Raw genomic sequence first — 26971 nt, forward strand, 5'->3', positions numbered from 1 at the left:
GATATGAGTCACCCCTGCCTCAGAAAGGATATAGCAGTGCTTGGGAAAGTACAGAAAAGGACATCACAAAATTTCAGCAATGATAGATCATCATCCTTGACCAGCTGGGGCTTTTTCAACTTAAGAAAACAAACTGCTGTGTGTGGGGTGGGGGAATGAGGTAATAATATTATCTATTGTTTATAAAGCACCTCAAAAGTGAGGAGCTGTTAGAATGCCCAGATAAAAACCATAACATGTAGTTTGCTAATCACACTTCACCAAGTGGTTCATGGTATGTTCTTTGGCCAGTTTGCCTAACAGGGTTGTTGTGAGGCTAAAATGGAGGGTGGGGGCAGAGAATCGTGTACAGTTAATTAGAATGTAACCATTGCTATCTCCATCTGCTGCTGTTTCATGAACTGGGCTGGCCTCTTCTTGCCCCTCAGAGGCCATCAGAACCAGCTGCCCTGTAAGGAAAAGCAGCAGCAGCAGCCAATGAAGCAAACTAACATTCTCTCCTCCGACTGACACTGGACCCTTCCTTCCCTCACAGAAATAATTAGAATTAGAAAAGGACCAGAAAGCTGAACTGTTCATCATTACCACCTCTTTAAAGTGGCTATTTATTTATGGACCACTCTCATTTCTTCTTTTTAATGATTTCTTATTATTTTTATTGATCTTATGTAAGCCACTCTGGCAGGGAAAGGGGACAGTGTGGCATCTACAGGTGCTAAATTAGTATAGCAACGCTAGGAAGATTGTGCTATCTCCTGTTACTATTACCGCTGCTTTGAATAGTCACTGTGCTTATCGGCTACATATTTAAGCTTAGAATTGTCACAGAGTGTCTCACACATTTCATGGGCTCTTAGTCTCACTGTTTTCAGTGCCTTCCCCCAAGCACTTACATCTGCATGCGTGTGTGCATATAGACGCATAATATTTAGGCCAACAGAAGATGATACTTCATGCACCTAATGAAGGAGTCTTATAGTTAATGAAAGCCATAAACCTGATAGTCGTTATGATGTCTCAAGTTTATTCCTACCAACTGAGGATAGCAGGGCATGCATCTGTTGAAATGGACTCTAGCCCTCAAAAGCTTATGCCATAATAAATATGTTAGCCTTTAAGGTGCCACAAGTTTTGTTGTTTTTACTGTAGAGAGAGCGAATCAAGACAATGTGTGCAGCTTCCTGGATCAAACACAAATAGTCACCACAAACTGAAAATGGGCTGAGTGAGAAAGTCATTATATCTCTTATGGCTCTCTGAAGGATCCTGACTGTCCAAAGTGACTATTCCAAATCCATAACACACTATTAATGTCAATCAGAGGCAGATTTAGGGCAGTGCAAGGGTGTGGTCACATCAGACATGCAGCTGAGAAGGGTGTCTTCTCAAAGCTGACTAAGGGCTTGCCCAGCTTTGGGAAGGAGGCCTGAGGCCTCTGACAGGGTCCTAGAGTCTTCCAGACTCCTTCCCAAAGCTGGACAAGTGCTTACCAGGCTTTGGGAAGCAGGTAGGACAGTTTTAGAACCCTGCCACAGCCCCACCCTTCCTTCCCATGAGGGCTGAGGGGAGGGTGTCAAATGGCCTTGCACAGGGCGTCATATTACCAAGGTCAGCCCTTGGGTCAATGGTGCTGATCTTCAGTCGGTTAGATTCCATTGGTGGTAAATTGCTAGATGAGAGCATAAGTACTGCCTTAGCGAGTGAATGTCCATATTGATCCATCCCTAGCTGGCAGTATCTATCTTGGGTCTCAGAAAAGGAACTTGGCTACTTGAAATAATTTTACTGAAGATCTCATCAATTTACTTTGGAGGGTTCCACATACGAAGCATGTACACTAGGCATTTAACGGTATTAAACTTGAACCTTAAAAAAAAATTAACTGAAATCTTCTAACATACAATGTAATATAAAAAGTAATCTAACTAATCTAAATAAAAGTTTAAAACAAAACAAGAGAAAGAGAAAGAGAAAGAAAAGAGAAAGAGGGGAGAAATACAAAATACTCTCTTAAAGGTAGACCTTAACCTTTGTCTCAAACAGTAAGCGGTAGACCCTCCCAGCTCTCACCTGGGAGCTTCTCTTTGTTCTCCCAGTCTCTCACCTTGGGAGTTATTCCCTTCCCTGTCTCTCACTCAGGAAATTTCACCTGCCAACCATCACTTTCCTGTACATACACTTATTAACTCAGAGCAGAGGGTGTGCACAAACACACCAAAAAATAATAATACATAAGCAAAAGCATTGGTATTACCCTTTAATCTTGATGATGGTGGCTATCCATACATGAATGTCTCAATGACCATCAGACATTCCATTTTAGTGTCATGGGATGTTAAAAGCAACCTGCCCTTCCCATCACAAAAGTGGATTCCGATGACAGGCTCTAAACTGCCAGTGGGCCAGAGAGCTCACCGGCTGCGCTCTATTTGCCATGCTTAGCTTCAAATGGCACACATCTCTCTCCTACCGCCATGCACAATAAAGCTATTACAGCTAGCAATACACCACATGTCTTATCTTACAGATATATGCCTCCCACTGACTGCAAGGCATTGTGTTAATAATATAAAATACACTTGAGAGTTTCAAAGAAAATGCAGCAGCCTTGGAAAGTGCAAATAATAGGTACATGAAAGCTCTTCTATAAAAGATAGAATAATGAAGTCAAAAGAAGATACAAATGCAAAGACAGGGGGAAGAGATGCCTAGCTCTGGAGAACGATGTTTTATATCTCTGTGTGTATGTATATTCCTAATAGTTGGTGGTAACAGTAGCTTATAGGCTGCACAACTGGTCCTTTAGGGGCACAGTTACCCCATTCAGGAAACCTGCCTGCCCTTGTCCCTCAGAAACAGTACTTTTGTCTTGTCGGGATTCATCCTCAATCCTTTAACTGCCATCCACCCTACAACCGCCTCCAGATACAGGACATTTGCCGCTTTCCCTGGCTCTGATTTAAATGAGAAATAGAGCTGAATGTCATCTGCATACTGATGAACACTCAACCCAACCCCCCTGATGAACTCTCAGGGATAATGAGAGTTGTAGTCCAACATCTGAAGGGCATCCCATTGGCCTCCCTACCATATACAACATACCAAATTAGGATAACTGCAAGAGTTTGTAAGCAGAGATAACACAGTTAGGATCCCTTCCTTCACTAACAGTGAATATGTACGTGTGCACACCCTCTTTAAAAATGCTCCTTCTCAATGCATCTTATTTCTGGTTTTATTGCAATATCTTCAGATTTGTCTTACTTCATCATTTAAAAGAGGAAACAAGAGAGGGAAGGATGTCAGCAGAACTGACAGTTTGTTGTAAATAATACAGTATATTGTAAAACAACCAACACACACACATATACAAACGGAAAATGACTAGAGCCCAGCACATTTTTCATTAACTGGGGGGGGGGGAATCCCAGTAGAAAAAGTTGTGTTAACTTTGTGTGGACGTACAGTGGGTGACTTAGAAACATATCCATCCATATGGATGTGTACAACAAATGTGCACATGTGTTCACAAATGTAGCCGGGGAGCCATGGGGAGGGAGAAATGACCTCACTGCATTTAAAGCCAGTAATGTATTCCCAGCCATACTAAAAGAGGGCAAAAACAAAGGCTATCTCCTTTTTTTTATTCATCTACTTATTGGTGCTATCCTCCTTTTAGTTTTTTTTCTCTCACTTAAAAGTTTTCAACAAGCCACCCCCTTGTGCAAATGGAGCAGGGTGTTTTATTTGTTTCTTCTCTGAAAAATAGCTCCCCTCATCACACACATCAATTGGTGCTTTGGAACCTATGGGGAGCTGAAATTGGTGGTTTGGGTGCAGCAGTGGAAGAGGGGCAAGTGTACAGACGAAATATGTCCGTATTGCATGTACATTTCACCATGAAGCTTCCATCTCAGAAGAGCTGTACTTCATGGGCTAATGGACTAATGGACTGACTTAGTATTCTAGCATAATGCAGTGCCCCACCCCAACTCCCTCATTGACCCCATTCACTCAGAGCCTTTTCTTCCTAGGAAAAAAGTGCCAGTACTCACCAGTGGCCCCTGCATCCGCCCTGCCCTGCCCCACCTATCTGAACGCCACCAGGATGCACACAACCAGCAGCAGAGCACACTGCACAGCAGGGGAAGCACATCATATGCCACACCGCCCACTCTTGGGCTCCTCAGGGAGTGGGACTCATATGCTCCTGACAGCCCCAAGGGGCAGCAGCCAGGCCCCAGCTGGACATTGTTCATGCCGCAGCTCCCCATGCAGTTGAGTATCTTGGGGGTGGGGAAGGGGGTGGTACTGTGTACCAGTGAGTACCACCAGAAAAGAAGCACTGCTCATAGGCTTGCTTCATTTCAGCAAGGATGCTACAGCATATAATTTCAACTGTTACCCTATTCAAAATTCTGGGATTTGCACAGCTCATCCTGCATGCTTGTCTGGATCAGGGCCATGCATATCCAATTTTGGTCTATCAACAACAGATTAAACTGGAGTACTTGAGCTTGGGATCAAATGAACAAAACCCAATAACTTTGGCATCATTAGACTGTTTACATTCACGCTTTGATTTGTTCCTTTTGATCAGTTTGATATCTTTAAAACTAAGGTCTGGTTTGCCCATGCTTGTACATGATTTGATTTGTCATCACTTGATTACAATATACTTGATGTTTCTCAGCCATATGTGTGAACTGTTTCAATGAAAAAGTATCACACATTTGAGTTCATACTAGGTGAAATTACAGTTCTAAGCTGCGGCAATTGATGGCTTCTTCATACATTTCATAAGTAAATTGCTGAATGCTACCAGTGATGAACAGTGTGTAAACTGGAGGGAATTTTAAGTTGATACTCAGTGGGGTAAAGAAGTCTGACTACTTACATTTTAGTCCTATTCATTCCAGAAATACCCTCAAGACATTTGGACTTGAAGTAGAAATTCCCAAAGGTCTCCTCTGTGAAGGTAAAGATATTATACAAGTTTCCGATGAAAGAAAATTAGATACAGAAACTAATGGAGTATGCAGAAATTGCAAAACTTACTGGAAGAATAAGAAATCAAGACTACAAACTTTTTAGAAAGGAATGGAAGTGGTTTATTGAGTATTTACAAACAAACTGTAAATAGATTAAGACATTGGCAGGATTCTTGTAAAAACCTGCAGTTAAAAAAATGAGATATACTGTATATTATAGTAAATGAATAAAAGAATAAGATAAGACAATTTGGAGTATGCAGGAAAGGATGAAAATAAATGTAAGGAACTGCAGAAAGAGGGGGAAGGGAGTCAAAATTGAAAATGTTAAAAATAATTGTTGTAATGAGTCCCATGGATTGCAAGAAGATCAAACCTATCCATTCTGAAGGAAACCAGCCCTGAGTGCTCACTGGAAGGATAGATCCTGAAGCTGAGACTCCAATACTTTGGCCACCTCATGAGAAGAGAAGACTCCCTGAAAAAGACCCTGGTTTGGGGAAAGATGGAGGGCACAAGGAGAAGGGGACGACAGAGGATGAGATGGTTGGACAGTGTTCTCGAAGCTACCAGCATGAGTTTGACCAAACTGCCGGAGGCAGTGGAAGACAGGAGTGCCTGGCGTGCTCTGGTCCATGGGGTCACGAAGAGTCAGACACAACTAAACGACTAAACAACAACAATATAAATGAAACAAACAAACAAACAAATAATAAAGGATATCATACAAGAATGAATTATTTGCTGCCTTTATTTACTCCCAAACCTGCTGGCTGTGGCATGTCACCTCATCCTCACCCAGAGCCAGTCCTCATTTATTCATTCAGAGAGGAAAGCAAATGGTGAAGATGGGAGAAATATGGGTGAAGCCTTCCAGTCACCTCTCTTCTTGTATCCAACAGAAATTACACCCCCATTTCACATGTTTCACATGGGAAATGCCAACATAACTCCCGTGTTTCCTGTAACCATAGGTGCAGTCCAGCAATTTTGTACCCTGTGTTCTTTCATGTGCTACCTCTTTAGAGGGTAATGTGTATTTACTTCCCTTATTTCAAAATATAATGAGCCTCCTCAGCTGGGTTTGTGTACCCTCATGCTCATTCTCTTGAATGGAACCCTGAACATCTGACACCATTTCCTATAACAATTATGATGTGAAGAGCTGGCTTCACTTCCACTATAGACCATCTGGAAGAGCACTGCTAGTTGTTCCCCATGTTACTAAGGCCTAGCTGACCTGCACTAGAAGCCGAGCATTTAGCATCAACAGTTCCATAGTGTGGAACATTCTTCCAGCCAAGATTTGGTAAACACCTTTGCTTTTGATTTTCAAAAGTCTCTTGAAGATTGATTTATGCAGACAGTCCTAGGCAACTATTTAATTTTTTTTTATCTGCTTGTCATTTAAATCATTTTGTACATTTTATATGTTATTGAATATGCTGCTGTACACCACAATGTTATATTGTATGAACTGGTGGTATATAAAAGCTTTTATAATAATAATATAATAAAAATAAATGTTAATTCCTAGTAGAAAATCGTTTCTCCTCTTTTAATTTTTGTTCTGCTCAGTAAAAAACAAAACAAAACTGCTCTCCTAATCACCTTATGAAGACTAACATAAAATGAAGGTAGAAGTTTATTTGGAGTACAATTTCCACCATTATATTGATTTTAGGACATGCATACTTTTATTTCCTGTTGGCCTGTTACCTCATGGAAAACAAAGCAGAAAGTACAGCTAAATAAAGCTATCCATCTTAGGACCTACCAAGCATCACTATTGTGCAGTTTTCCTCTATTGATGCTATTGTAATGAACTCAAAAGACAGCTTGATTGTTTAATATATTGATTGTGGTCACAGATAATTGTGTTAGGTGGACATAATATACACATGGAGCACTAGATTACTGCTATCGTATGGTCTGGCTTGCTGCAACACCCCTTTAATAAGAGTTTCTTGCCTTACATTTTCAAATGATTATAATTTAGCTGACCTAGTCTATGGCACTGAAGCTGATTTAGGCTTTTCCAATGAGTTCCTGTTGCATCTCAGATCAGGAGAGGGATGGCAATTCTCAGAGAATGATGAGTCTGAGGTGGAATTTTTGGAGCAACACACACAGGATTTTCTATGCCTACTAGGGCTCTAGAGGTGTATGGGATGTTAGGGGAGGGGTAGTATTTCTGGTTAGGGACACCTTTGGACCCCAACCTGCACTCAGCTCTTACATGTGGCTCCTAAAAGCTGTCAGTATGTGACAGCAGCCACACCCCAGGAAACGGCTTTTTATTTTTATATATATATATTTTTAAGGGAAATGGCTTTGACTGGCCAGCTAGCCTTATCAGGTGAGGGTTTCAAACCCTCAAGTGAGTTAGGGACTTTCTCTGCTTGTGAAGACAGGCTGTGGTGAACTGAGGGGACAGGATCAATAGTGAGTCCAATGATCATGAAGGTGGTTTCTGCATGTGCTGTAGAGGAAAATGAGGGGCTGATAGGGCTTGACAACCTGGGAAGGCAACCCATCTAGGATAAAGAAAACTCTGATCATAAGCCCACACTACCTTGTGGTATACTCATTTGTGAGACCTGAGGAAATCCTGAGGAAAAAAATCTGACCTGCTCCCTTGCGGGATATCTTCAGGAGAAGAATGGGCTAAGGTGTAACCCTACACAAATCTGGAGTGGAGTCCCTAAGACGGTTGGATGACACCTTGTACATCTTCTGACAACTCCTACCTCTCAGCTCATGCCAAAAGTATTGCTCTGCTTTCCTTTGGGCATCAGTGAGGCTGAGGAGATGCAGGGCAGCTCTTGTTGTCTCAATAGTCCAGAACCTCCATAGATATTGCCGAGGCTTGTGCCCTGGAGAGGAGGTGAACTTCATTGTCCTCAAAACAGATGAATGTCAACAACAACTAGGGCTCTGTACAGATTCCTCTATCCACCCTGTGGTTCCTATCTGGATCAGATTGATTCATCCTGTGCCACCCTGGAGATCAACCCCCCAGATAATCCATGAAGCCTCAGGAGTCAAGCTAAGGGTTTTAAATGTTTTTTCTAAACCCTACTTTAACATACAAGCTATTTTCACACCTATAATTCTTTCCAGGGTCCTCTCACTGTCTTGTTGTACCAATAGATGCACATTTGTTCAGTATGCGGAGTGAAATACCCAAATAACAAGGGGTCAAAAGGATGCACCTACCCCAGAGCATCAATGCTCACTTTTTGAGGACCAGGAAGATAGTCAACAGGAATTTTGCTACTATATATGAAATTAAGCCCAAGTACACTAATACGGGGGGGGGGGGGGAGGGGATGTTTAAAAGGAGCTATGTTTTATTTTGACGATCAAGGATCATAAATATTTGGCAATAGTTTTTTGTTTTTTTTTTTTACATATCTAGCAGGATAATTACTGCAGCTTCTACCATGGGCTTTCAAAGCAAGCAAATTCAAACCAGATTGACTGGAAAGGGGCAAACTCTCAACAAAGCCACGTTTCATGATAAATCTTCATTATCACACAACCATGGACCAGCTTACTGTTGTGGAAGGAAATTACATAAATCTCTTTTTTGGATAGCCAGGCACAGAGTATTTCAGCCAAGATTTTACTCTAAAACGCTTGATGCTTTGGAAACTCAATACGATATGCATCAGCCACAAACCAAAATATGGAACAAAACTGCTTTTCAGAAATGACTTAATTGCATAAAGAAGCAGCTTAGTGTGCTGCCCTTATCACAGAAAACATGTCTTTTCTTGGCTTCTTTAAAGCTGACAGTTATTGCATGCAGGTGTAGAAAATCATTGAAGTTTAGAGACACTCCCTTTTAACCTGATTGTTGCATGTGTGGGAACCAGTGTCTCTCTCCATGTTGTTGGTCTGCAGCTCACAGCAGCCCCAGTCAGCATGGGCAATAGACAGAGATGATGGGATGCAGTCCAGCAATATCTGGAAGGTCATGGGTTGCCCATCCCTGATCTGTGGGAAAGATCACAGCATGCTATTTTGCAAGGCAATTCAATGAATACTTAAGCTTCATTATTCCCAGTCATCATCCACATGTTACTAGATCAGCAGGGTGGGCAGATTAATATTATATTAAGGCTGAGGGTTCCACATATTCACTCACTCTGCTTGCCTGGGCGGGCAGGCTGCTGCTCTTGAGGGACTCCTTCCTTCTGTCCTTGGACCAGCTTTCTGGGTCATTATGGTGAAGGATAAGCCGGGCAAATAACTTTGGCCTCCAAGTCAGGAAATCCCACACAGAGGAATGGAGGGATTTACCAACTAGGGAAACATTCAAGGGAAGAAGGCTCAGAACCCAGGGATTGGTGGTGGGACAATGAAGAGTAGTCAGGCAGAAGAGGGAGGAGGAGGTGCCGGAAGCTGAAGAGGTAACAGGTTTTACTGGGCAGGGAGAGTCTGTGGCAGAGAGAAGTCCAGAAGCTGAAGCTGAAGCAGGAGCAGAGGGAGGCCAAGAGGCAGAAATATATGTCAGGCTGATGAAGAAGCCAGGGTATCTGCAACAAGCTCACCTCCCCCTGGTCTCCCAGGACCTGAAGAGGTCTGAAGAGGGAGGAGCAGAGACAGGCGTATCAACATAGTCTCAGATTGCTTGGTAAGGACCGGGGGAAGGAGGAGACCTCAGCAGCTTTGGGAGGTGGTGACCTTCAGCCTCCAAAACTGCCTCATGGAGGCAAGACCTACCGAGATGAGTTGCTGTGCTCATTAGACTTGGCCCCATTGAGCAGGTCTTGTTTCTTCTAACGAAGAGTTAACTTCATACTCCCGTATGATTTATTGCTGGCTGACTCCCTGACATCTTCTCTCCTAGATGCTAAAAATACAAGAATAAATAAATAAAGCTTATCTTTATGATTATGAATTGTTTTAAACTTTTTAAAATATTGTGTTTTAATGTTGTAACCCACAATGGGAACTTAGGGTGAAGGGCAGGTAATAAACAAATAATAAGGAGGGGGAGCAGGAGATACTGATTATTTGGTGCCCTTTCATTTGAGACCCCGTCATGACACTAAGCCTTAGCCACTTGAGACAACTGTCTCACTCTTCCTAATGATCTTAGTGTTGGTTCCCTACAGGTAAAAAAGTAGACAAATAATGATCTACCTGAACACTTGTTGTTAAGTGAGCAAGAACAACTGTCAGGCACTTTGCACATTAAAATTGCTATATCAGTGATGAGTACTAATCAAAAGCTAGCAACCAACTGTAAACAACATGTCACTTAAGTGTTCTGGATAGGATAGATGTTAACAGCTCAACTGAAAGAAGCACATAGCTAGGAATAAAAGAAAACAAAGGCCATCCTATATATATACATATATACACAGTTTTTTTAGCCTTCATGCAGACTTTAATTGAAGAAACATTTTTTTAAAAAAATTAGCCAGGCTTTCAGAAGCATGTATTAGTCACTAGCAAGATATTCTCATACATATGCTCAATATTTGGGCAATTTACTATTTTTATCTTAATTAAGATATGTCTTTTCAGCCAGCAACAAGCCAAGTCATCTGTACTGTCATTATGTTAGTACGGCTCTAAATTCAGGGTTTTGTCTGGCACTGGGGGATGGTTCTGAAGACAATTTTTAAAATATTCCTGTTCATGTATGTTTGGTTTTTAAAATGGTGGTAATTCTAGAAGCAGAAGCTTAGAGAACTGATCGTTGCACGTTACTGTACATGTAAACCCTTATAATCGGCCTCAACCTGGTCTGGAGAGAACATTGGCTGTGATTTATGTTCCTGCCCCTTTAAGATATTTGGTAGCAGCCCATTTCCTGCCCTCACACCCTGCCTCTTTGTGTATGTTTCCCTCTGTTTCCCTACTCAACCTAGTTACAGTCATTTTTACTGCATACAATAACATGACTTGTCTTCTGTCATCTCTTAGTATGTCTGTGTGATAAATGACCATGAGAAAAATTTCAGAGGAAACTGGATTCTTAATATGACTCTGAACTCAAGAGTTTTTTAAAAGGCTCTGAGTGAATGGATATTGAGGGGCAAGTGTTAAGATATGTGGGCATAAATTGTGTGAACATGTGTGTATGTAGAATACGTGATTTGCATACCCTGCAAGTGTCCCAGAGAGAATGGTGGCCATTTTGGTTGCTGTGATCTCACGAGCTTTCGCAGTGCAATTGCCCCCCCCCCCAAGTACTTTCTTAGGGCCACGCTCTTGCACGGCACCCCAAAACTCACATTTTTTGGTGCCTTGTCCAAAAAAAAAGCACTCGGGGGAAGGACTGCAGTGTGAAATGGTGTGAGATTACAGCAACCCAATTGGCTGCTGTACTCTCGCAATAAAAAATGGGAAGATGATGTCGAGGAAGATGGCATCCCAAATTTTGGCTTCAAAGTGTTGGAGGGTATGGCTTTGTACTGCTTGGATAAATATGATTGCTTCTTAGGTACAAAGTGAATGGAATGGCAAGAATAGGGCCTCAAATTCCCTATAGAAAAATGCACAAGAGCTTACAGCAGCAAAATATAGATGGGGGATAAGAGACTGAAAAAAGTAGGGAGAGCAAGAAAGCTCAAAAACCATGAAGGGCAGTCTCCATTGGCAGTGCCTTTCACCAAAGGAATCAAAATAATAGAATCACAGAATTGTACAGTTGGAAGGGAGCACAAGGGTCATCTTTTGACCAACGTGCAGCTCAATCATCCTAGAGTAAAACATACTTTCTTTGGTATTAGTGTCTTCTGTGACATAAACAGACATCTCTCTTAGAAGAAGGCTAGTAAAGGATCTAGAAACCAAGTCCTCTGAAGTATGGTTGAAAGAGCTGGGTATGTTGAACCTGAAAAAGAGAAGGTTAAGGGGAGACACAATTGTGTTCAGAGCTTGAACGGATGCCATGAAGATGGTGGAGGAGAGTTCAGTCTCTCCAGAGCTGATGGCTAGAACCAATGGGTCATTGGACATCATTGGATAACATTGCCTCACCCCTATTCCTTCAGCACATGCATGCTTCTGTTTGCCCTAGAAGCAGCAGGAAAGAACTGCATGCTGGCATAGCCTCCCATATTTTGTCACTATACTCCCACCATTTTCCTTGTCAAGGAAGCTGCAAACAGATTTTTTTTCTAGAATCAAATAAGACAGAAATGAGCGCTAAACATGAATTATATTCCATTATTTTTTCAGGAGTGAATTTTACGTTGTATAAAAGCTCAGATGTAATGTGGAAATGTTGGGAAATTGAATAAACTGCCATGCGAATTCAGCCTTTGGCTAAAAATTAGGAGAAACTTCCCATGAGTATGAGTTGTCCAGCTAGGTAACAGACTGCCTCAGGAGGTGGTGGATTATATTTTGCTGGAGGTACTTAGGCAAAGGCAGGATGTCCATCTGTCAAGAGTGTTGTAGTTAAAGCCTGCATTGCAGATCCTGCATAGAGAATGGTGCTGAATAGCTGAAATCAATCCTGAAGTTTAAACATTCAAAAGGGGCTAGCTGTCTCATTGCTTCACATTTAATGGACAGGTTGAGAAGTAAAGAGCACAGCTGGCACCCAAGTAGCCAAAGGGATGGGAGTGTCCCTCAATTTCTCATTCAATTTGGAAAGCCATCTTCGAGGCAGTTTCTCAGGCAATATAGCCCAAGGGATTTCCCGTGAACAACAGCATATGCCTTTTCTTTGTTCCTAAATGCTAGGTGATAGGTTAGGGGGAGTAAAGACACACTACCCATTTGATCCATATTTTAAAAGTATGTATAGTGAAGTGGCCCATGCAAACACCAAACCTTATGCTTCGTTGGTGGTTTTTAAGCAGAGGTTGGATGGCCATCTGTCATGGATGCTTCAGTTGAGATTTCTGACTTGCAGAAGGTTGGACTAGAAGACCCTCAGAGTCCCTTCCAACTCTACCATGCTATGATTTTATGAAAAAGAGTTGGCACTTGATAGTATTTCAGCAGGTAAGTTTGATAGTTTGTTCTTGTTCACAATAATGGAGATCATACATCTTAGCTCACAAGTTTTCAAGTATAGGAGGAGATTAGGAATTCCCTCACTTCCATCTGTGTGGATTGTTATAGCAAAGTTATTCTTACATGTGAGAGTCTAGAATGGAATATGAAGGCATTCTTATTATTATTTTCTGCCAAAGGTTTAAATATGCTGCAGAATTTCCAACAGTAAAGCTGGGGGGGGGGGCGGGCAAGACAGGGATAAGGCAAGACAATGCCATCATTTTATCAGCGGTTGATCTGTCTACTATGGACCGGTGGAACTTGTTCCATCTACACAAGTTATAAGGTTCAGACTTCTGAATTAGTCCAAACATTTATCTGGAGCTGTGGTTAGATTTCCGTTATTACTTATCAGCTAGCATTATTTTTTCCCCCAAAAAACCCTCTTGTGCATCGTTATGTTACAAAATAAAGGATCAAATTTCTGTGCAGATTCAGCAGCTTATGGATATACAAGTCATTTCTACAATGCATACATACAGATATCTGCTGGAACAAGAGCCGTGGCCCACTGTCTGCCACTTTGCTAATGTGATTTTGCCTATGTGCCTTTTCAAAAAAAGTATTTTGACAGGTAAAGGTAAAGGGGCCCCTGACCGTTAGGTCCAGTTGTGGACAACTCTGGGGTTGCGGTGCTCATCTTGCTTTATTGGCCAAGGGAGCTGGCGTACAGCTTCCAGGTCATGTGGCCAGCATGACTAAGCTGCTTCTGGCAAACCAGAGCAGCACATGGAAACGCCGTTTACGTTCCTGCTGGAGCATTACCTATTTATCTACTTGCACTTTTTTGGCGTACTTTCAAACCGCTAGGTTGGCAGGAACAGGGACCGAGCAAAGGGTGCACTCCGTCGCGGGGAATCAAACTGCCGACTTTCTGATCAGCAAGCCCTAGCTTCTGTGGTTTAGACCACAGCACCACCTGTGTCCCCCCTTTTTTGACAGGCATAGCATATAGCAGAAAACATGCACAAGGTCCCAGATTCCATCATCAGGAACTCAGGTAGTATGATTGAGAAATACCTTTATCTAGCACCTTGGAGAGCAGTTCTCCATGCCAGAACACTCAGCCCTAGGCTAGACAGACCAAAGATTGACCAGATTGCAAATAAGGATGCTTCATGTGTTCCTATGGCTATTCCTTTAACTTTTCTACCTACTGGATGTATAAATGAACTGTTAGGATCACAGTGCTTAATTAGCTTCTTCATACTGCAATCCTATGCATGTTAACATATAAGTATTTCATTTCATTTAACAGAATTTGTTCACCAAATCACTTAAGCAGTTTCTATGAAATGTACTTAACTATTTCCCACTGACTTTGATGGAACTTGAACTCAGCGGAGGGCAACATGGTGGGGTGCCACCTCACATCTTTCCTCCAGTCAGCTGCATCACTCCTGCTTCCTAGCAGATAGAATGGGAAGGCAGAGGTGGCACTGAGGTTGGTGTGGTACAAATGCACCTGCAGGAGCACCGGATTGGCTCTGCTGGTGAGTGTGCACTGCACTGACCTCACTGCTGCCTTGCCCCTCCCCCTCTTTCTCCTGGTCAGCAGCAGCAGCGCACCTGATCAGAGGTCAGGTGAATGGTGCTGCCCCACCATGAATTATGCCATTGCTTGGACCTTATTCACTACTTCTGCCCTCCTGCCACACAATTTCCAAAGCACACGCTTGTTGGAACCTTGATACTTCTCATTCCCAGAATCATATTTGCAGCTCCACCCCCTTGTGCTGGAGACTGAATTTCTGCAGAGGAAGCCTGCTGTCCTTGAGCAGCTTCCATGTGTGATTAAGAATCTGGACACATGGAAGATGGCTGGGAAAGGCTGCAGGAATGAGGTAAGAACCCTGTGGCCAGTGAGCTCAACCACACTCTCTACTTGTGTAGAGCATTGCAGTGCAAAGCAGAACCCTCCTGATATACCCCAGTGTATTGTAGGCTGAGCAGTTAATTTGGAGTTCTAACTTATTCTTTAGCTACCCAAGGACATGAAAGCTACCTAACAAAAAAGAAAGGAAAATAAAATAAAAAGAGAGTAATATTGGCTAGTTAGCTTCCATAGTCAAGACCTGCTGTCTATTTAGCATAGCTAATCCCCCATACCCCACTTTTCATATCTAACCTTATTTAAAACATATTAGTTGGTCTGGGATAAATAATTGTAGAGTATAGTTCAGCAGGTGGCCTTTATGTCTTTTAACCGGGCACTGAAAAGTGGGAGAAGCAACTGCAGTCAGAGTACCTTTCCCAGTAGTGATACTAACACCCTGAATATCTTATGAAAGGTTAATGAACACATAATAGGTCTAGCTGCTGAGAATACACGCATGCGCGCGCACACAGCCAATTCTGTCATTATGACTCATTCTATTAATTATTGATTATTAATAATAATTACAATTATTAGTACGTGGAATTACTTTTATTACTGTATTACCATGGTTATTAGTAATATCACTAATAATACCTCTAGCAGTTTTAACTGTGCAAACTGTGTTTTACCATTCTTATGTCACTCATTTAACACTTTAGTATAGTGGAGTTGCGCTTTCATTTTTTATTATATTCCTGCTAAGTCATTTTCATGCAGATCAGATTCAGGGCACAGTTTGAAGAAGTAGTGGATTAAAAAAAAAGCAGAAGAAGCTAAAACCCCTTCTAGCTGGTACTGAAAGATCAGGAATCTTCATAGATGTATAGTAAGTCTAGATGAATAGCTAAACCCTTGACACCGTCGACTCTACAAAGGGGGCGTTCTCGCTGTGGTCTTTGCACACACACATCAAAAATGTCATTCTCCCCAGTGATCTGAGGGTTCTTCCTGAGCAACAGTGATCTAAAAGAGAAAAATTGAAATTACATTCAAAACTGTGTGGATGCAGACAGCCCCTCAGAATAGTAAAGTTTCACTAGCCCAGGTGAGCAACATTTTTTGTGTCACAGGGTCACATTCCCTCAAACTGGCAGGGGCCATATCCTGGCCCTTCTCTTTCTCTCTGCTCCCCCTTTTCATTCTCCCCTGTCAAGTTTGCTGCTGGAAGGACAGCTTACTCATGCCAGAGGTCTGAACTGATCACTTACATTGACGTTCTGAAATTATGAGGATCATATGAAATTAGGGCAAGGCTTTAGGGCCACAGGATGCCCACCTCCACACAAGAATTTCTCTCATTCAGTTGCAGAGATTGTGGATCGAATGTGGGATTGTTTTACTTTCACTTCTAGCTTCTGCAACCCAGACCTGAATTTGGGTAGCAAAGTACCTGCTCTGCCTACCCTTAACAAAGGTTCAAGGAGATCCCAAGATCAAACATGCACAGGGGAACCTGATTCGGAACATGTAAACCTAGAACCTCTCTAGCTTTGGTCTGGCACACCATCAGCATCTCTGCCTTGACCAGATTAGGCTTCAATTTGATAGCCCTCATTCAGACCACAACTTGGATTCATTCATGTATGTCACCATAGCTGCTTAATTTGATGAAAAGGAAAAATAGAAATGAGAGTCATTATACTGATGACACTGCACTTTAATTCTTCCAGCAGTTGCATATATTATGTTAAAAAGCAAGGTATGCAAAATGGAGATTTTGCTGTGGTATTTTATACACTGTGGCTTCCTGTTATTTCTGTTGATTACAGTTTACTAATTATTATTGTAATTGTCAAGAGTGAATTTCTGTTTAATTATTATTTACTGATATTTTGAGAGTTAATTTTATTGCCTATTATTATATTCCAATGGATTATTGAACATTACTTGTGAAATAAATTGTTTATTATATGAGATAACTTGTTTATTTTAAAGTTATCTTTCTATTATGATTTTTTTATTGGATCAGATTGTGTGATTTTCTCATATATGTTCTTCAGCTTACAAACCACCTTGTATATAGTAATATAGAAAGGCAGTATACTTATTAAAGGTGAAAATGAGATGAAATGAAACAAGACAATCCCTGTTGAGTAAAATAGCTGTCACTCAACATTGCCCTTTTGATGCCAACCCATCAGACAAGAGAAGAATAGCTCAGTCGGTAGAGCATTCGACTCTTAATCTCAAGGTTGTGGGTTCAAGCCCCACACTGGGCAAAAGATTCCAGCATTGCAGGGGGTTGAACAAGATGATCCTCCTGATCCCCTCCAACTCTACAATTCTATGATTTGCATTGCAATGCCCCCAACATGTAATCATCTTATGTAGTCCAAAAGACACTCGCTGTAATTGGCTGTGTACATATTATTGGTTTAAAACACAGCAAGGTCATCCCACCACCACCCACTGTGTTTCAAATAAAATTTGTGTGTTGTTGTACACATAGGTATGGCTGGATGTGTTTCTAATTCTCCCACTGTCTGTCCACACCAGTGGGCAAAAAGTGGGTGCGGATGTTATCATAAGACTTACATTTTCAAATCAGGTGAAAGCTGGTTTTTGGGGCAAGGGCAAGGACGCATCAAAACACAGCATTTTTCAAGGAACTACAGGATAGATGTGAATTGTAGCTAATGTCATGTGTACGTACAAAGCTTCACATGCCATTGGTGGAAGTGTCCTGGATGCCGAGCAAACAGCCACTGCATGGGATCAAATGCCACTAAGATATTTAGGATAATTTTAACATCAAGTGTCACACTTCTGGTGCAGCTCCAGATGCAAATTGTTGACTAGGTTAACCAGGAAAGTTTATACTCTGAAGCTAGGTTCATTTTCTATACCAATCTCACCCAGAAGATCCTTGATCTGCTCCCCACCCTTCAACCCATTCAGTTACTTTGTCCCCGAAATGTCAAGTTGAATACAGAGTAAAAAGCATTTATATTGGCACTTGACTGAAGTATTCAGCACAGCGAAGTTTCAGGAATTGAAAACTGCCTTCTTCAACCTAGCAGGTATCACCTGTATTATATTCACCCCAGCTCTCACAAAAAAGTATTGTTATTCAAAAAGCAAGTGAAACTTATCCAGCAAAACTGGGCAAGTGTAAACTTAAACTCCAATCCTATGCATGTCTACTCAGAAGCAAGTCCCATTGAGTTCAATTGCAAATGTACCTTTCAATCAGAAACAGCTTTTTTTGGTAAACACAGTTTTAAAAAATTTACTCTAGGCAAGGGATGCCAGTGTTTTTAGAACTTTTATTACAGGGATATAGTATACCTATCATTTTCTTATGCTTCCTTAACCAGCAAATGATGTGGTAAGATTGTGGGTAGTGGCAGCATGTGGAACAGAACCATTTTAATTTGTCCCATCTGGCATATTAACATTAATAAAAGATGTTTAAAAAAGAGAGATGCATTGAAACGCTTTCACCTACTGATTTAACAAGATAATAAGGAAAGCTTGCAATCTGCCGCTAAATCTAACTGATAAGAATAAGAAGGAGTTTAAGATGATGCTCAAAGAGATTAACCTCTGAGACACGGATATTAAAAAGCCTGCTGATTTCAGCCTAGGTGTGGCAGAGCTGGCTCTTAAAAGCCACTTATTTTTGATTAATTGAGTAAATCCACTTCCAGAAAAATTTACACACAGCTAATTTAACAAATACTGTAAACCATCTAGGGATGTTTAGGCAAGGAGGTCACTGCAAAAACTTGAGCATTCCTAACCCCAGACATGTTGCACAAAGGATACCTCATGCTGAGGAATTAACTACTCTTTGATTGTTCCATTAAAATTTAACCATCAAAGACATCTATTTTAAGACTACACTAAGGGAGTAGAAAACAATTTTAATTCCACCGGCATAATTGTGCCCGGAGTTATTGTGGTTATTTGGATAGCAGGGTCCTAAGTAGGAATATTCGCCTACTGCTTTTAAATGAATTCTGGAGAAGTGTGGCATAATGGTTAGAGTGTTGGACTAGGACCTGGGAGACCAGGGTTTGAATCCCCACTCGTCCATGAAGCTCACTGTGTGACCTTCGGCCTGTCACAATCTCTTAGCCTAACCTACCTCAACAGGTTGTTGTGAGGATGATATGGGGAGGAGGAGGAGAACCAATGACCCCACCTTGAGGTCCTTGGAAGAAAAGGGTGGTATATAATAGTAATAAATAAATTCTTTTTTATATAAAAGCAACAGATTAATGAGATTGGAATGGATTTGTGAGTGAAAATACATGAAAGTGAAATGGACTAGAAATAAGTCTATAAGTAATGCTTTCAGCTTTCTTTCCTGGGCAGGTGTCAGGCTTTCTCTCCTGTTGGAGTAGATAAGCAGAACAAAGGAAAAGGAATCTTAACATTTGTTGTTGTTGTTTAGTCGTTTAGTTGTTTCCGACTCTTCGTGACCCCATGGACCAGAGCACGCCAGGCACTCCTGTCTTCCACTGCCTCCAGCAGCTTGGTCAAACTCATGTTCGTAGCTTCAAGAAGACTGTCCAACCATCTCGTCCTCTGTCATCCCCTTCTCCTTTTGTCGTCAGTCTTTCCCAACATCAGGATCTTTTCCAGGAGTTCTTCTCTTCTCATGAGGTAGCCAAAGTATTGGAGTCTCAGCTACACGATCTGTCCTTCCAGAGTGCACTCAGGGCTGATTTCCTTAAGAATGGATAGGTTTGATCTTCTTGCAGTCCATGGAACTCTCAAGAGTCTCCTCCAGCACCATAATTCAAATGCATCAATTCTTCGGCAATCAGCCTTTTTTATGGTCCTGCTCTCACTTCCATACATCACTACTGGGAAAACCTTAGGTTTAACCATATGGACCTTTTTCGGCAAGGTGATGTTTCTGCTTTTTAAGACGCTGTCTAGGTTTGTCATTGCTTTTGTCCCAAGAAGCAGGCGTCTTTTAATTTCGTGACCCAGGATGTCAATATTCTTGCCATCTCATTTTTGACCACATCCAGATTACCAAGGTTCATGGTTCTTACATGCCAGGTTCCTATGCAATATTTTTCTTTACAACATTGGACTTTCCTTTCGCTTCCAGGCATATCCGCAACTGAGCGACCTTTCGGCTTTGGCCCAGTCGCTTCATCAGCTCTGAATCTACTTATACTTGTCCTCCGCTCTTCCTCAGTAGCATGTTGGACATCTTCCGACCTGAGCGGCTCATCTTCCAGCGTCATAACTTTTATATGCCTGTTGCCTTTGTCCATGGAGTTTTCTTGGCAGGGATACTGGAGTGGCTTGCCGGTTCCTGCTCCAGGTGGATCACGTTTGGTCAAAACTCTCCACTATGACCTGTCCATCTTGGGTGGACCTGCACGGCATAGCTCATAGCTTCTCTGAGTTATTCAAGCCCCTTCGCCATGACAAGGCAGTGATCCATGAAGGATCACTTACCAGTTAGAAACTTTAATAATCACAGCAAGAGAACAAAGAACACATCTCCTAGTAATGGTGCTGCTCCCAATTAATGTTCACATCCTCTCCATCCCTATCTATGTCACTCTTATGTCTTGTAATCTGAGCTTGTACCCTCTGCGCTTTCTGTTCTGAGACTTTATGAGCTCTTCTCAATCTTGGGGAGGGCCGTGGAGGAATGCTGTCCAGAGACTGTGAATCTGTTAACCATCTCTCTTCCAGTGTTTCTTGTCCTAGCTCTTCCCCATCCAGTATTTCCCAGCTTCTGCTTTCTGAACTATGTCCCCTCTGGAACTATGTTCCAAATCTATACTGTCCTCCTGCTCCTGGGACGATTTAGGATCTGGATCAGGAGCAGGGGGAGGGGGAGGCTCCCACCATTCCTCTTCAGTGAAGTCCTCTGCAGCAAGGTCCCTGACAGCAGGGTTTGTTATGACCCTCCCACCCCACATAGAAGCAACTGTATGTCCATGGAATTTAGAAAACAAATGAGCTTGTGAAGTCAGGGTGGGAAGCCTGCTTGAAGTGAGCTGCACAGCAACAGTGGCACACAAGGGGGCAGAGAGGCAGCCCGGCTGGTGGTCACCAGGATGGGACTGAGGCAAAGGAAAGCAGCAGCCAAGGGGGGGCCACAGGTGCACAGGAACCTGAAAGATGCCCAAACTGCCAACCTGGAGATCCTCCAGCTTCACACTGCCTTGCTACGCCCCTTCTACATCCTGGCAACTGCAGCACTGCAGATTTTGTCTTATTCAAGCTGCCCCTCGGGGGTGAATTGCCTTTATGTGTAGCCTAGTTACAAGTGAGGCAAGTTGTGTGGCATTAGAACTGCTTACATTGAGTTGCCGGGCTTGAAATTCCAGATCAGAATTTCCAGATCTGCTTTGCAGAATCTACATCTAGAATGTGGCAGGTTGTTGTATTATTTATTTATCAGTGATAAATTAGGTGGCTTGTTGTTGTTGTTGTTGTTGTTGTTGTTGCTTTTATTATTATTTAATTTATTTATTATTACCCATCATCGGGTACTCCAGAGCTCCTGTATATATAAAAAAACCCTCTAGATGGTGGTGGAAATAAATACCATTTAATTTCTTGATTTCAATAAACAATAATTATTTGTTTGTTTATACCCTGCAGAAGGAAGCTAGCTACATCTAATGTAATAAAAAAAAAATAAAAAAAGATTTGAAAGGCAAGCAAAACATTACCTGACAAACAAAATGCTATAATGCTATACTCCTGCCTGTCAAACTTTATTTTACCATTATGAGTGGGTGTGTTCACACCATACATTTGGAGCACCATGATACCACTTTGAACAGTTATGGCTTCTCCCAAAGGATACTGGGAGCTGTAGTTCATTGCTAAAAGTTGTTATCACAATTCCCCTTCTGGAGCTACAGTTCCCAGAGATTCTTGTGAAGAGCGATGGATTGTTAAACCATTCTGGAAATTGTATATTTGGGAGGGAAACCTTGGTCTCCTAACAATTCTCAGCATCCTTGACAAACTATAGCTCCCAGAGTTATTTGGAGAAAGCCATGAGTGTTTGACATGGCATCATAGTGTTTTAAATGCGTGCTGTGAATGTAGCCACAGTCTTTACACTCAAAAGCATTCCACAGTATTCCCATAGTATTCTCTCCCATGAGCCTCTGTAAATCGTAATGCAAGGAACACAGACTCTATTTATGCATTTGATATTTTAAATACTACTAATGGGTTATTTCTGCCCTTTGTATGTTGTTCTATAAAAGGATTTAAGTTTATTTGGGAATTGTAAAAGAGGGACACAGAGAGAAAGAGTTCTCGCTGCACAAAATTCAGATTTGCAGCATTAAATCAGAGCTGGCTCTTTTTCAGTGTCTCCAAAGCACAGCTCTGCTACTGAAACCCTACCCCTGCCCTACAGAATGCCCTTGCGATTCCAGTATGGAGTAGATACAGGCAATCTGAGTGAATTGCACCAGACAACTTTATAGCTCAGTGATGTGCTGAAAGAGTGGATGGGGCCGAGAACTATTTTCATCGTTTTCTGAAGTCCCAAAATATTGCATCAGGAAACAATGGATCATATCACAAAACATATGAAATATACATGAAAATAATGTTAATCCAAAAAGCAGAGTGTTGTGAATACAGTAATTTCCATTAGCAGCATAAATAGAATGCCGAGAAGAAAATGACAACAACGAAACAATGCTGGTAACATATCCGTGATGCTGAGACAGGGAGAAGTAATGTGTATGGCTGTTTACAGAAAGTAGGTTTTATTTAGCAGATCTATTTTCAACTGGTTATACAGAATACATATTCTAAATGTGCTTGTGACTCTAAATTGAGGGGTGTGCATTTGTGAGACAGATGATGGGTTTGGCATGGTGATGATAAAGATTCATTAAAAGTTAAGGCATCATCCAAAACTGGGACCATACTGAATTGTTGAATTTTTTTAACTCTACAATTATTCGAACACACATCAAATTAGTACCACAAACCCAAGGAGGCTTTGCGCTTGCATTTCTGGAACACAATGCTGCATGGCGACATTTCTATTTATGTGTGTTTAATCCCTTATAGCTTGACTTATAGTTTGGGAGACTCTCAGGGCAGCTTACAAAAGAGTCTTGTAATAAGATCACGTTCACATCTAGTGGAGGAAGAGAAAATACATGGTGTCCTTATGGAAACAGAGCTATTACCCTTGTCTTTGTACTCCTCATTGCCATCACAGACAGCAGTTACTGCTGAAGTCATCTGAGGCAAGGGAGTGGGGCTGAGAAATGGGAACTCTCTCAGCCCATGATGGAGGCAGTATTCCCTGACTGGCAGTTGGCTGTTGCCAGGCAATAACTCCTACTGGTGTCCTCTGAGGAAAGAGTGTAGGCCTGAGCCTACTTTTCTGAAACTGAAAAGTGGATGTCAGGGGATAGTTCCAAAGGGAATGTCAGAGGAGAGAACAGTTCCAAAGGAAAAAAGTAGAAAATAAAAGTGGGCAGACACAAGCCTCATATTTGCATCTCTGGATCTCAGACTATATGTTTTAGACTGAGATAAAATAGCCTCCTAAAATTCTCCAGACTATTATTGGGAGAGAGAGATGAAAATCTCCAACCATTTTTCTTAGAACACTCTCTGCTGTGAAATTTCAGGTCAGTTGATTGTGAACAAAACTGTAGTTACTTCATTAAATAGCTGAAGGAACATCTCCTTCAAAGAAACCTGCCCATGCATTGCAACCATTCCATCTTTGGGATAAATGTGTATTATGTGTGTATAAAAGAGATAGCCTTCTCTGTGATGGCACCTCATTTGTGAAATAAAGGTGGCACTAACACTATATTCCTGTTGGCATCAGGGTGATTACTGGTTAATAGCCCAGAATGGGTGACCAAGATTTCCTCAATAGAAGCTTCGGGCTGAAATGAAACTCTCCAATATAGAACTGAATATGGACATCTGTAAAGTGAGAACCATGTGGATCTCTAGGGGAAGGGAGCACAGCCTAGGTGCCGTATTATTTATGGCAGATTCATTCCTTGGTCCAGAGCAGGACTCCAAAATGCTCTGAGCCAAACATAGGCTAGTCCACCCCAGGATTTATGGTGGGCTAAGTGAATTCTGGAAGGAAGAACATCAGTTTGCATGTAACAGTGAGCAAAGAAGACACTCTAAAATAAACCTGTCCATCTAACAAGGGCTGTCTGAGTTCAGGTTCTTATTTCTAAGAGTCTAGGCCTCTGAACACATGAGTTGCTGCTTAGAGCAACACAAGGGGTCTGCAGGATAGGGCATTTGCCAAGGTCACAGTCTAGCAGAGCATCCACTACTGATCCTCAGACTTTCTCAGACCATTCCTTCTCCTCTTTCTCCTCTTAGAATTGCCACCTGTTCATTTGCTGTCATGTTGCTGGGAGCAGCCTCCACTTACTTTGTTTCCTCATTCTGGGAGGAGATGCAAAATAGGCACAGAAGGAGAGGGTGACAGTATGAAGGAGGGGCCCCACTAAGGCAACTTGTTCTAAAGCCCCCCAAATCTGGAGCTAACAGTGGGTGCTACTTCCAAAAAGTCCCTGCCCTGTATTACAACCAGCAATGCCTCTGGCAGTGGCAGCACATAGCTATTGCACCCAGAGACTTGAATGCTGAACCCAGAATCCACTAATACGTTTGTTCTCTCCTGATGGAAGCCTTGATTTCAGGGGCCAGACAGCTTCCCTTGAAAGCAAGTGCTTGGAACCACGTAAGCAGCATTTGCTTGAAACAATGAAGGGGCACTCATAGTACGTATTTTCAGGGTCATATGGCAGCCCTTTCTATCAAAATTAATGCATATAGTGTTGGAGGTTTGCTGATAACCGGGGGAAGAGAGTGGAAATCAAATTGGTTCTAATATTGCTTCAAATTCCCTACCGTTTTTCTCTTCTACTTGCTCAACCTTTCTCTTTGTGAGTCTCTCTCGCTATCTCTTTAGCTCTTGTTTCTCATCTGCTGCCAGCTTTTCTCCCCATGCCAGCTTAATAATTCATCGTGCCCCTCCCTGGAGCTAGCCAGCAGTTAACGGATAAGACTCTGAGGAAGCAGTAATAGAAACCGCATTCACAGAAAACCTTCCTTCAAATGGGTCATAGTCCATTCAGATTGCTTTGAAAGGGATGTGTACATAGTCTGTTCTAGATGGTAACCTTGCTGTTGTTTTAAAGATCTAATGAAAAGAAGCCTCTGTAGTACAAGGAACTAATAAGCAAATCCTTCTTCATGAAGATCTATTTTAAGAAATAGGAAGCTCGTTTTCAAATACCAAATGAGGAAAGGAATGGAACTGGAGATGCAGGTTTAGTTGGATGAGATGGCATTGTGCTTCTTGGCCTCAGTCCAAAGTTCTGTGGACACACAGGGTGGGCTCATCATGCATTGCTGACCATGTGTGTCTGCTCCTGCCTAGCTGCCTTGTCAGCACTATCAGCTCTGTCCGAGTGGATCCTCTCTCTGGAAGATAGAGGAGTTTAACAAGGGACAGCCCTCTCCCACAAGGAAACTGTGAGGTTGCCTGGATTCCGCTTCCAAGCCCTTCGAGCCAGGGGTCAGTGCTGTCCAAACTGACAAAACTGAGCATCTGGTCTCCACTTCAACTCAGTCTGGGAAGTCACTTGTGCAGCAACCTTGCACACACTTCCCTTAACCTGGGAGAAGGTGTGTGTTTAAGTCTGAGCCACATGTGCATCCCCAAGGCTGAACTACCCACTTGAGTACAAAAAAGCTAAACATTGCCCTACATAGTTGGGGACTGTAATTGATAGTTAAAAGAGGCAGACTGGGGGCTTTGTTCACCCCAACTACTAATACAAGGCACTCTCAGAATGTAATTCATAGCATTTCTGGAATTGTATGGCCTGTATTTTATCGCATGACATGAAACATGGAAATCATGTAGGTTTACAGAATGCATACAGTGGCACGCAGACACCTCTGCAGACCTTTTGACAGAGCACATTCTTGGAAAATACTCTTGAGATTGCCTTGGGTGAGACTGTTACCATTAAAAGGGGCTGGGGGAATCTTTGGCCCTCCAAAGTTTGTCAGACTTCAACTCCCATCATCCAACTTCTCTTCGAAAAACTTAATGTAGATACTCTGCTATCACCTCTCAGAAAGCAAAGTGCTGGAACAGCAGAGGTGAGTGTTGGTACAGGACCCATCTTGCACCCAGAAGAATCTAAAACCGAAAAACATTAGCTGAAATCAGAATGTTCCAGAAAACATCTTCTTTCCCAGAAAGTTTGCAATCATTTCTTTTTTATTTTAAGATGCTCCAAAACAGAAAGAATCAACTAGAGGGCGTGCATGGGTTTTCCCTCCTCCCATAAGGTTCTACTTTAAGACCTCCATATGCTCAGTTTTAATAATTTGCTTCCAGAAACCAGGAATGATTCCAAAAGAGAGTTATGAAAATAATGTGGCTCTTATTAAAAGGGAAGAAAGAAATCTGAAGTCCAGGTACCATATCTCTGCAAGAGACCCATTAAAGGAAGGAGCAGGAGAAGCTGTACATGAACTTTATTTGCTTCTTTCCCAGAATCAGATTTCAAAAAAATTGTCGATTTTTTACTGCAATGTCAAACTTAATATCACTGTTAGTTATGACTATGTATTTGCATGGGTTAGGGTAGCTACCTTTCTACACATCTTATATGGCCTGTGTAGATCTGTAACCATTTGAAAGAAGAACCATGAGAAAATGTGGCAGAACAACATTCTAATTATAGCACTGAATAGATGGCCCTTAAAAGTGAATGAATAGAAAGTGATTGTCCCACGGTAAGTGTCCAGGATGGAAGCACCTCCTTGGGTCTTAACTAGTGATGCAGCAAATTTGCAGTCTGCAGAATTAATAATATTTTGAGATGGGACCAGACTTTTCACTCAGATCTGTCTTGAACTAGGATTTGCCCCATAGCTGATCAGCTCCCCACCCACTATTCCCCCTCCAATTCACAGGCAAAAAAATATCTCTTGCTTTTAAGAAGGGTGAGTGTGTAGGTAGTCATGGGAGGAACTTCAACACTGGGGGGCAGGAGGAATTCTCAGAATGAGCCACTAGTGAGTTTTGGTCATGCATTCT

At 41.9% G+C, this 26971-nt stretch overlaps 1 long non-coding RNA gene across 1 annotated transcript in view; it reads right to left on the reverse strand.

The window, feature by feature from the left end:
- Window positions 1-9376: 9376 nt before the first annotated feature.
- Window positions 9377-26971, reverse strand: part of LOC310827367 — a 180077-nt gene continuing 162482 nt past the window's right edge. The window contains exon 8 of the long non-coding RNA XR_014556293.1: window positions 9377-9852. This is a non-coding gene — a long non-coding RNA (uncharacterized lncRNA). The remainder of the gene's footprint in view (window positions 9853-26971) is intronic.

The sequence above is a fragment of the Podarcis gaigeae genome (genome assembly GCF_964106915.1).
Source record: "Podarcis gaigeae genome assembly, chromosome: 11".
NCBI lineage: Eukaryota > Metazoa > Chordata > Lepidosauria > Squamata > Lacertidae > Podarcis > Podarcis gaigeae.